Below are 12,372 nucleotides of genomic sequence, written 5' to 3' on the forward strand. Positions count from 1 at the left end.
CGCGCAGTGACCAACGGCAAACCCGGTGCATGAGGTGCGATGAGACTGCGAATAGATTTTCTACCGTTGAATTTCATATGGGGATATGCCATGTGAGATGTTTCCTTGACGCAGCTATTTTCACCCTGCTTCACAACTTAATTAATAGCCTACTACCACATGTCTATGACCTGGCAGGTCCATGTCCATGCCATCCTTTTATTTTATTTACAAAAATTGTTTACCTCTGGTATAGCGTGACCTTTGCGAACATAACCATTCACATGCTGCAATTCAAAGGATTTTGTTTTTTGTACGACTTCCCAAACTTAACTGCTCCACATTGCCCAACGTTCTCTAGGCCTATCTAATAAAACCGTTTGCTCCACATGTGGTAAATCTCGTCTGCTTTCTGCACGCCGTCTACAGATATAAATATTCATATCGGGCGTTTCACTGAATATTCATGGATAATTATGGGTGTGTCCACAGGTGCCGCAACTTCTGAGTCAGTTGGGATTTATAAAGGAAAATCGACGTGGAACGTGCGTGCGCCATGCTTTATAAATCTGAATATTTTCTTGCGCACGCACATCCTGAGATTCGTGCGTGCGCCATCTTTTGGCGCATTTCTTCCGCAAAGTTTTATAAATGAGGCCCCTAGTCTTCCTATATGATGTCTGTGGCTACACAAGTGACATTCCCCGAGGCGAGTTCTTGTCGCCTTCAAGATGTACACGCATCTAACACAAGGCACTGCTGGGATTCGAACCCAGGGTCTCCTGTTTACAAGACAGGCGCTTTAACCAACTAAGCCACAGCGCCTGGTGCTGACATCTCTCAGCAGGCATGCGGGCATGCATTCATGGCAGCGGCCTTGCAATTTAGGCTAGTCACATCGACAGCTTCAACTACACACGTAAGAACCCCGAAGCTGACTTCTTACCGCCTGTAGACAGCTGTCGAACATAAGGCACTGCTGGGATTCGAACCCAGGATCTCCTGTTTACTAGACAGGCACTTTAACCAACTAAGCCACAGCGCCACTACAGCAGGAAAATTCAAGACGACAGAGGTAACGTCAAATCATGCTCAGCTTTGTCAAGTCGACATTATCCTCGGGTGCCACACGGCAAACTGGAGGACCTCTCAGCCCAATCCTCGTTAATATAGTGGACAGTATCTCTGCCTGTCACACGGAAGACCGGTGTTCGATTCCTCGACGGGGAGTTGATGAGCGTCCTTTTAGGCTACCAGTGCTGCGTTGTAGAGAAGTGGCTGAAACAGGAAGTACTTGTAATCGACTACGCCACCCTTAGGGAGTTTAAGTCCCCAAGGGAAAATTGTGTTTGAGTGTCACACAGCAAAACACAGGTTCGCACACCACAAAAACACAGGTTCGTGCAGAGAGAGAGAGTCGGAGACATTGGCTGTACTCTGAATCATAGAAATCTTTATTTTCTTTCTCATAATCTGTAAAAATATGTTTTCACTCTTTTCTTTTATAAATAAGTCACTCTGGTGCAGGATTAACAATTCTAGTGGGTCTACATACTGGAGCCCACACACACACGTCATACAGGGGTTGCCACTAGGGGCCGACAGTTAATAAAGTTACTCAAAGTTAATAAAGGCAAAGAAAAGGACACAGCAAACCGAGAATCAAAGAAAAGAAATCAAACCACAACAAACCATGCAAAATAAATGAAAGGTGCACACAATTAAACAAAAAGGTTAGACACAAGCAAAAGAATCAAAATAAAGAAAAGAGGTAGGCCTAATTCCAGGGGTTTTTCCAGTCAACTCCCCCCCCTCACACCCCTGGATCCCCTCACTCATCCACTGAACACACACACCGTTCATTCACACACACCCGATGCGGAGCACCCACACACCAGCGCACGCGCGCACACACACACACAGCGGAGCGGCCCACACACTAGCACACCCACACCGTACACACACGCACACTGATCGGAGCACACACACACACACACACACACACACACACACAAACACAGTGGAGTCACCCCCACCAACACAACACCGAGCACACAATGAGACACTTAATGCCCACAGGCACCAGTTTCTGCAATACAGCAATCGTTCCCACTCTAAGCAGCAGCCGGGGTCTTGACACGGATGGCTGTCACAGCAGCAACCATCAGTTCGAGGTTGGCGAGCGTGGAGCCCTTGAGTACAACGAGGACACTGGTCGAGATGGGCAGCGTACTATGAAGCCACCAAGCAACAAGTAAGTCTGAGTATGGATGATGAATAACGCAAGTAGGACCAAGGCCACCTACTACGAGGTCACTAGTAGGAGCAGGTAAAGGTTGAGTGCCGTGGGCAGTCGGAGTGAATAACGCAAGTAGAACTGTGGCAGCCTACCAGGAAGCCACCAGTAGAAACAGGTAAAGGTTGAGCACCGTAGGCAACCGGAGTTCGGACAAAGTGAGTGCCCAAGTGAAAGAGAGTCGAGCAAGAGGGACGACAACAGCTGCAGCCAAGAAGTCGGAAGACGCCAAAGTATAGGCCAAGCGTGCTTGTCTGCCTCTGAACAGACCGCTCATATTTATGGAAAATTGCCTGCCAAGAGATTGAGGAAGTGACACCCCCATGACGCTGAATGGCTCCGAGCCTTAAAGGGGCCAGCATCCCACTACACAGACATGTCTGTAGAAAGCGAGAAGAGCAACAGGGAAAGCAACATTTTGGTGTGCAATGGATTTCTTCCTCAGGATTATGTATATCAACATAACACTCACTGCGAAGGTTGTTGACGAGCTCTGCCTGGCTCGTTCCTCCTGATTTCCAGGCCATTATTAAACACACTCTGCGGAGCAAGTAGAGCCCGGCTGTCAGAGCCGCGCCTGCGCCGAACGATTTACCTACAAAAGTAACCACTTCCAGAACAGATGGCGTGGGTACGTCACTTGGCATATCTGTGCACCCCTCTCATTTAAACCCTTCTTCAGATGCTTATTTACACACGATTATGGCAATGCATAACGCGCATTCCGGACTATGCATGTTGGAAGGCAAATAAGCCACGTTTGGTCTGAAAATGTGCCCAAAACGGAAGGTAATCAAGGGTTTCTTGGTGAGGAATTCTGTTGTGCCGCGGTCTTCCAGCAGGAGGGGGGCTTGAGCTCATTACCTCTATGCGTGAGCTTAACACATGACGTACGACACCCTCAGCTTTAAAAGATCAATAGCCTATGCCACATGTTGCTTTCATGTCATGCAGCTGTCATTTAAGAAAACAAAACAACACTTTGTGGTTGCCACTTCCTGAGGCTGACAAGCCCAGCCATCCATATACAACCAGTGGCGTGCACTTTTGGGGGGCAGGTGCTCAAGGAAGGGTCGGGGGCATGCATATAACATACAAACAATGTCTCTTTGGTGCTTGGCCTAAGGACTAGTGGCACTGCCATTAGCATACACCTGACTACACTGCATGCTTGACTAAAGGTAAAGGAACACAGGACAAAATCAAACATCACTGCAGTGTATATTCATCAATGAGGAGTCAGGCGCGCATAATTTGACTGTGAAAATCAGTTAAACCCATTAAAACGCAGCATTATAAATGTTGTTACCGGAATGGCAATGGCCAAGTCATAGGGCATTACTAAAGGCCCTTATGTAGTAGAGTAGTTGGTTATTAACCTTTCAATGACTATTACAGCGTGCCTCAGATGGTACACCGTGCATTATGGGGTTAAGGCTTTTCTGAAACCAAGAATATGACAGGGCATAAATGGTGGGGTTAAACGTAGAGTTTAGGGGGGAAAAAAGCTGATGTGTTTTTCATTGAAACTAGCGTATCAGTCAGCAATAAGCAAACACAATAGGGTAGCCTAGTAGCCTCTTACTGCAGCAGGGGTCGCCGGCGACCCTATTTACTTGCTGAACATGCTTAACTACATCATAACAACATAGCTGTGACATTACAGAGAGTCATAGTGCTGCGCTAAGGGGTTAAGCACATCCAAAACACAATAAAATAATGCCAAGGACTCTGGCGGTCTTGACCTCCATGCAGGGCCATTGGGTTGCCACCGCAGCTTTGCACACGCAGTCTCTTTTTGTCCATGAACGCCACTCTGATTTTGACTGCATGCATGCCGATTTGCAACGAAAAACACCTTTAGGTAGGCCTACAGGATGATAAAATGTAGCACATGATTAAATAAACAGTCACAGGGGGGGGCGTGTTGCCGCCACAGTTTGTCCCCAATCTACCCAGAGATCACTGTACACTACAGACACCAAGCTGACTTAAGATGAGTATTTATTTGAACAATTATTGGAGATATAAAATAAAGGAACTAAAATAGTCCAGTCCAGCCCTAAAGTTTCTATCCTACGCTCTGGGGATCAAGGTCCAGGTTCCGAGTTCCGGGATCCGAATTCCGGTTTCTGGGTTCCAAGGGCGTGACGACCGTTACCACGANCCATAGAGGTAGAAAATAACACTAGAGAGGACCCCGCCCCCCTTTTACGGCAATCTGTAGCGGCCATTATCTGTAGGTAGATCAGATAAATGGAAATTAACAGAGAACGAGGCTCACCTCTGTCAAAAATGGCTTAATCATGTGAAAATGTCCATCAACACACTATACAAGGACAATAGTTGAAGTGTGTTGCTAACTATGTTCATAAAATATATTATTTGATTTTTAAATGTATTTTATCGACTCATATGATTTCAGTAGATATGTAGCCTGACATTTCAAAACTGGTCTTTGATTAAATTGTTACTTTATATTTACACAGTTTTAGTTAATTTCTTGACAGGGGTGGGCGTGTTCTCCATTGACTTGCATTGCCTGAAAGTACCTACACTACCTAAGGAAGTTGGGAAGCTCCAGCTGCCATTTCCCAGTGCTGTCGCAAATTGCTGTGTCCTCTCTAGTGTTATTTTCTACCTCTATGCCACACACACTCCGGCTGGGGTGTCTCTGTGAGTGCGTTTTAATATACGACCTTGGCTCCTCCACTTGCGCTTGTCTCCTCGTCCCGCCTCCTGGCCCCTCCTCTGTGGAGAAAATGATAAAGTTTCCCAGCTGTCAGCCTAGCCACAACAACTCTGTATGTCTCCCCCCGGTGGTGGTATGAGCCCAGGGCACAGTCCAGTCCTGCCTGCACACAGATGAACAGGGTTAAGCACAGCACCCAATAGTCAGTAAGCCTTGCTGTAGCAGGTTGCATGCAGTGCACAACACAACACAATATCACAGCACGGCATAACACAACACAGCAACTTGTAGTTCTCAGTCCAGGATTAGTGGGGGTCAGACAGTCCTGTTTCACACACACACAAACACTAGTTAGACTGCTTTAAGGAAGGCTAGGCCATTGGAGGAGGCGGAGGAGGAGGACGGCGGCCGGAGACGAGGGAGGCCAGGGGGCTGCGGCAACCTGGTGGGGAATGGACAGTTATGGCAGTTATGAATAACCTCTTCATGCAGGATAGCCTAAAACATGATGCCAGACTTTGCAATTTAAATCTGAAGACAAATCTGTCAATCTGACATAGGTTTACATAGGTTTCAGCTGTGGAATATGACAGCACTGATTTTCTGGTAGGCCTACCAGAGTTTTTAATCCTTCCCTATCTTTGGCAGTTACTTTGCCAACATGTTTCTTGCAACCCTGATGTGCGGCTTTGTAACAAGCATTTGAGCATTTCATAGTTCATGTGATCATGTGACCAATGTCTTGGCAATTTCAAGAAAGCCACATCCCTTTTGAAGACTTAATTTGTTTCTAAGACTAATGAACAATAATTTCACACATTACATTTAAGGGAACTGAGAGAGCCCAAGCATGATCTCACCAGCCGATAGCCCATGAATGGACACGCACACATGCTGTTAAGCCTGTGATGATACATAGCAAAGACGGCCAGCAGGAAACCAAGTGTCCGTTTGGACGCTTTTCTTTCTTCCTTTTTTTGTTACAGAGCTAGTGTGCACGCAAAGTTCAGGTCTGTCTGACTAGGGCTCATACAACAGCCTGTGTCTTGTCCATCTGATAGAGGAGGTTCATATCATCTGTCTTGTCCATTTAGAGGTTCATATCATCTGTCTTGTCCATCTGATAGAGGAGGTTCATATCATCTGTCTTGTCCATCTGATAGAGGAGGTTCATATCATCTGTCTTGTCCATCTGATAGAGGAGGTTCATATCATCTGCCTCGTCCAGTTCATAGTGTCTGCTGATGGTGAAGCTGCTCTGGTCAACACTGGAGATGTTGCTGCTGCTGATGACTCTACTGCTGCTGGCTCCACTACACGGTGAGACTTTAACTCTTTTTATTGCAGAGTCTTTATTATACGGCAGTTCAAACACATGGGCTGATATTTAGAGATCCTGTGGCCTACTGTGTGTAAATATTTAGATGCGTTCACATCTCTCTATACTAAAAGATTAAAAACACAAAAGATAAAAAGCCTATCAATGAGCTACTGGTCATCAGTACACTACACAGACTAAACAGTGAGTGCTTCTGTGTCATGTACAGGATATGTAGACCTGGACTGGTCATTTGGCTTACAGGGCATTTCCCTACGGGCTGGAAGTCCTCAGTGTTTGATGCTGTTACGTTTTGTGTGTGTGTGTGCGTGTGTGTGTGTGTGTGTGTGTGTGTGTGTGTGTGTGTGTGTGTGTGTGTGTGTGTGTGTGTGTGTGTGTGTGTGTGTGTGTGTGTGTGTGTGTGTGTGTGTGTGTGTGTGTGTGTGTGTGTGTGTGGGCGTGCATGTGTCAGTGTGTGTATGTTTGTGTGTATGTTTGTGTGTGTGTGTGTGTGTGTGTGTGTGTGTGTGTGTGTGTGTGTGCATGTGTGTGTGTGTGACAGAGGGAGAGAGACAGAGACAGAGACAGAAAGACAGAGAACACTTTCTCACGTGAATCCCGGACAATTAGTGCCTTCTTGGCAGCCTCTAGAGCTGGTGTGTGAATGTGGGAAAGTGTATTTGAAAGCACTTTGAGTCAACTGTATAGTTGTGATATTGTGCTATATCAATACTGATCTTTTTTTTAACCTCATCAATTCCTGTCCAAGGACTACAGATGAAAACTTGTCTTGTGGCTATAATTTCAATTCTAATTTTAGACCTAAAGCTTTTTTATAATATCAAACCAGGTGAGAAACTAACACCTCTACAACACACACACACAAAACTGGATTCATTTTTATATATTAAACGCAAAAGAATGATAATGAGGCAACACATACGGAAATCAATTACAGCCATTTCTGCATGTATTGCTTAAAACAGAAAACAAGAAGTTTCACCTTTTGTTAAATTTCATCTTTCGCTCCAAAAATTCGAATGAACGGAAAAGTTCACGGACCTCTTACAGGCACTTACACTTACATGTTGATTTGAACAGATCTTGTGTGTGGATTTTGAAATGACATAAGCTGTCATTAACAACATGTTCAATGACTTATGAAACTTATGACATTTAAGCTTTTTAGATAATTGTTATTCTAATTGAGCAGCTGTTGTTTGTCATGTTGTCAGGTGAGTGTGGAGTCCACAGTGTGTTCTCCAGGGCAGGAGAAGCTGCCGTTCTCCCCTGTGCTGACGTCATGAGTGGGGACCCACTCTGCTCCTCTACTAGATGGAGATACTGGAAGGACAGAGTCTCAGGGGTAGAGGTGGTGGTCAGCAAGGGAAAGGTCCAACAGTCTGTGAGATCAGAGAGGCTGCGTCTCCTCCCCAACTGTTCCCTTTACATAACCAACGTCTCCCCTGAGGATGCTGGAAGCTACATGTGTGAGCAGTATAAAGGATCAGATCTTACTACTAAGACCCATGTTCCACTCCATGTTCTTCATAGTAAGGCTTCGTGTCAAACTTGTACATCTTTTTTAACTTGTACACATCCTTATTTATTAGGCTACTCCACCTTCTTACTGTGATGTTAATGTTCTTCCCTCTCTTCTCTCTCTCCTCCTTCCACCACCCAGTCTTCCTCTTCCTTTCTCTTTCTCTCTCTCTCTCTGCCCCCTCTTTCCCTCTCTTTCCCTCTGTTGAATGTTAGTGTGCACATTTGTAAATTTAAGATCAATCCCACTCTGAGATTATTTAATTATTTTCCTTCATGTAACAACACCAACAACAACAACAACAACAACAACAACAACAACAACAACAATAATAATAATAATAATAATAATAATAATAATAATAATAATAATAATGGTTATAATAGATCGTTTTATATACAGTAGCACTTTTCTTGGTACTCAAAGCCGCTTTATTAGAGCCGCTTTCATTATTGTCCTCTATTATTTCCAAGCTTTGCCAGGTGAAGATCCCTCAGGAGGACTTGAGGTCGTGTCTTGCATCGCGTCTACCTATGATGGGTGGTGTAGTGGTTGGTATAATCGGGATGTGCGCGTGAGGTGGGTGGATGAGAGTGGAGCTGAGCAGCGGGACACAGAACATGTGAAGATCAACAGAAAGTCCAAGTGTGAGGTCCAGCTGGCTGTCAACACCATGGTCCTGATGAGTCCAGCTCACACACACACATGGACGTGCCAACTCACTGAAGAAGGAGGAGGAGGAGGAGGAGAGGTTAAGGCCTCTATCTCCTATACAGTCCACACACCAGGTCAGTTCATGTTGATGTGTGTGTGTGTGTGTGTGTGTGTGTGTGTGTGTGTGTGTGTGTGTGTGTGTGTGTGTGTGTGTGTGTGTGTGTGTGTGTGTGTGTGTGTGTGTGTGTGTGTGTGTGTGTGTGTGTGTGTGTTTATCTAATGTGACGTGACATAGTACACCTGCTGTGTGTGTGTGTGTGTGTGTGTGTGTGTGTGTGTGTGTGTGTGTGTGTGTGTGTGTGTGTGTGTGTGTGTGTGTGTGTGTGTGTGTTTGTGTGTGTGTGTGTGTGTGTGTGTGTGTGTGTTTAACAGCTAGACCAACATCACCTCCTCCTCCATCCTCCTCTTCCTCAGCAGTGACCAGGGTATCTGGTGGTTCTGATTCCTCTGATTCTGGTCTGGGTGAGTGTCAAATTATACCAGCAGTGCCAGACCTTATGATGACCATGTAGCATTTTGTTGTGTTCGTGTGCACAGTGCTGTGAGATTGTCTCATATGCAATTAATTCCTCTCTGTTCACACCCAATTGGGGTACAAGTCAAACTAGTTCTTCCTGTAATCGGGGTGTTGAATGGGGAAAAGCTCCCAAAAAGTTGCTCCGCCTAGGCTGACAGCAGGGAGACTTTATTGTTTTCTTCATGGACCACAAGCCACAAGCAACAGGAGAGGGTGGGAGTTTGAACTAGTTTGACCAAAGAAGTTCTAAGTTCTATTCTACGCCTTTTCACCATCTCTGGTTTGATTTTAACCCTCCTCTTCCTGGTTCAGGTGTTGCTGCGGTGACCGCCCTCCGATTGGCTCCTCTGGTTGTCTTGGTGATAATCGTCATGACAACACTGCTGTTGCTAAAGAGAAGACGGCGTGAGTAGCTATTAGAGTTTCTCTCAGTTGCTAACACACTGGCGTAATGTCCTCCATTTGCACCTGTTAACCCCTTTATTCAGACCCCATGTTCCAACCTTATTGTAACTAAAAACAGTAATGAGTGACCATGTCTTCATCTGTTACTTAAGACTCTGTAACGTCATAGCAATGTTGTTACGATGTATTTAAGTTTGCAGCAAACAGTGATCACTGGTGATCCCGTCTGCATGAAAGGGTTAATATCCTCTTTCTGTAAGTCACTCACGATAAAAGAGTCTGTTGAATGTAATTGTGTAAAAAGTCTTTATTGGTTTTTACAGTAAGAGTGATTCCTCATTCATCACATAGCTGTGGAAAATACTACGGTAACAGCAAGAAACACTGAGGATGTTTGTGATCTTTCAGGTTCTGCTGGGTCAAGTGATGGAGGACAGAACCACACAGGTAGAACCGCAGATGAAGAGGAGAACCGCACAGGCCCAGTGAGTACACTTGTGTGAAACCTCTTTCCACTCTTCCCTGCACTGGCATTTACTGGTGTTTTTTATTCACATTTGGTCTCATTCTGTGTTCCAAATAGATATCATACAGTAGCCTATAGGACATCAATATTGGAGTACAGGCCTATGTAAATGGAACATATACATAGAATACTCTTAGAAAATAAATATTGGAATAAATATGTAAATACAGATCATATATACAGTACTCAGGAAATAGATATGTATTCTATTCTGTTCTATTCCCTTCTTTATGTTATTCAGAGTCCTGGGCCAGGGGCAGTCTTCTACTCTGCAGCAAACTCATCAGCAGTGTGTGTGCAGACAGGCGACAGTGACTATGTGAGTATGCAAGTGTGTGTGTGTGTGTGTGTGTGTGTGTGTGTGTGTGTGTGTGTGTGTGTGTGTGTGTGTGTGTGTGTGTGTGTGTGTGTGTGTGTGTGTGTGTGTGTGTGTGTGTGTGTGTGTGTGTGTGTGTGTGTGTGTGACTCGATTCTAGCATACAGAATCACACTCCCCCACCATGTTCCTTTATGTTCAGTAGATGGAAACTAAAAAAACTACTTTCATATGTTTGTTAGATATCTTTCATGAACTTGAACTTGAAAAACTTTCAAAAACATGCTGTAATTTTGGGTTTTGTATTTTCAACAGGACGACGTCGGATCAGATGAAATGTAGAAGTTACAAATGTGTGTGTGTGTATGTGTGTTTGTGTGTGTGTGTGTGTGTGTGTGTGTGTGTGTGTGTGTGTGTGTGTGCGTGTGTATGTGTGTGTGTGTTTGTGTGTCGCTACACCGTTCTTTCCTCAAACACAGACACGCGCACACACACACACACACACACACACACACACACACACACACACACACACACACACACACACACACACACACACACACACACACACGCACACACACAGACATTTTTCACACCCATGACATCATGTTCCAAATCTGCTGTCTTTTTTTCTGTGTGGTTCCTGTTATTGAGAAGAGATACGCTGTGCTGTATATTTACGCTTCATTTTCCTTGATGCACACTGTTGACACATGAAAGCCAAGATGACAATCTATCAGTTTCTATGTCATTTTTATGTGAGCTGTTATATGTGTTAAGACTGCATCAGATAGAACTGTGTACTGTAGAGAGAATAGTAGAATACGAATGAGATGTGTTACGAATGAAGGAATATTGTATCAGATAGAAATATGTGTACTATGCCGAGAGAAGAATTGAAATACTGTATACCTACATGCACAGTGCTAAATGTGTCATGTTTTTAATATTTTTTAAAGTGCATGTTGCCTCCATTGTGGCTAGGACAGTAGAGATCATGACAGGAAGAGAGTGGGAGTGAGGGATGGGGCGGGGTTGGGAAATAATCCAGGCTGGACTTGAACCCGGATCTCCATAGGTATGCAGTTAGGTCATAGTACGCTGTTTTAATTCATAATAGGGTGTGTTTATTCATGGTATTGAGTGTTAGTTCATGGTATCAATGTTGACGAGTGTTGATTCATGGTGTAAAGTGTTGATTCCTGTTATTGAATGTTAAAGGACCAGTTCAGTCAATTTCAACATGCAGTTGTAATGCTCACACTACCCTGGAATTTTGTTTTTTTTTCTTCAGCCTTTTCTGAGATCTTGGTCATTGTAATGGGGGCAGCGCTTTGTTTACATTTCAAAAAAACATTTTTTTTTATTCCCAAAAACATCCGAAAGGTTATGCAACATCAGCAGACAACTAGAAAACAGTGGTACCTTTTGGGAAAACATTTGGAGTAGGCCTATGTTAATTTTCTTTAAATGTAAACAAATGCTGCCCCCATTAGAATAGCTCATATCTCGGAAAGGGCTTAGCCAAAAAATGCAGCATCACCGGGTACTGACACACCAAGGGTAGCGTGAACAATACCACAGCATATTGAAATCGACTGAACTGGTCCTTTAATCCATGGTATTGTGTGTTAATGGTATTGAGTGTTAATTCATGGTAGGCTATTGAGTGTTATTATATGGTGTGACGTCATCGGTCGAATGCTCCATTCATTTCAACGGGGCTCTCCCACGTTCGCACGTCTGTTATTTTTCGATAACGGACGGGTTGGTCTATAACAGACCGCTGTCAATGGCAACAAGACTTTTCACTGCTAAAGCGACTTTTCAACAAGACTCTAATCAGCTGCTGTGATAGACAACACCTGTTGTCCTGGCTACTTAGCTGTTAGCAGTGTTCCACAACGGCACTGTTTTGTTTTGCGCAGCAACAATCTTTTGACATTAAAAACTATAGTAGACTTCACATTAAATAGGCCTAAAGAAATGTCCCCGCCATGTGTGAATCATTTAAGTATATCCATATAATAAGCGGGTTAACTTTCGGCGAGTCGGTCGCTTTGTGG

At 44.4% G+C, this 12,372-nt stretch overlaps 1 long non-coding RNA gene and 2 other non-coding genes across 3 annotated transcripts; 1 reads left to right on the forward strand and 2 right to left on the reverse strand.

The window, feature by feature from the left end:
• Positions 1-730: 730 nt before the first annotated feature.
• Positions 731-804, reverse strand: trnat-ugu (transfer RNA threonine (anticodon UGU)). The gene has a single exon. It is a non-coding gene; the product is annotated as a tRNA-Thr (tRNA).
• A 146-nt stretch (positions 805-950) lies between these two features.
• trnat-agu (transfer RNA threonine (anticodon AGU)) lies at positions 951-1,024 on the reverse strand. Its single transcript has one exon. It is a non-coding gene; the product is annotated as a tRNA-Thr (tRNA).
• Positions 1,025-9,895: 8,871 nt separating this feature from the next.
• Positions 9,896-10,651, forward strand: LOC134468717 (uncharacterized). Its single transcript, XR_010038898.1, has 3 exons — positions 9,896-9,949; positions 10,232-10,309; positions 10,622-10,651. It is a non-coding gene; the product is annotated as an uncharacterized LOC134468717 (long non-coding RNA).
• The last annotated feature ends 1,721 nt before the right edge of the window (positions 10,652-12,372 follow it).

Source organism: Engraulis encrasicolus, chromosome 18 (genome assembly GCF_034702125.1).
Source record: "Engraulis encrasicolus isolate BLACKSEA-1 chromosome 18, IST_EnEncr_1.0, whole genome shotgun sequence".
NCBI lineage: Eukaryota > Metazoa > Chordata > Actinopteri > Clupeiformes > Engraulidae > Engraulis > Engraulis encrasicolus.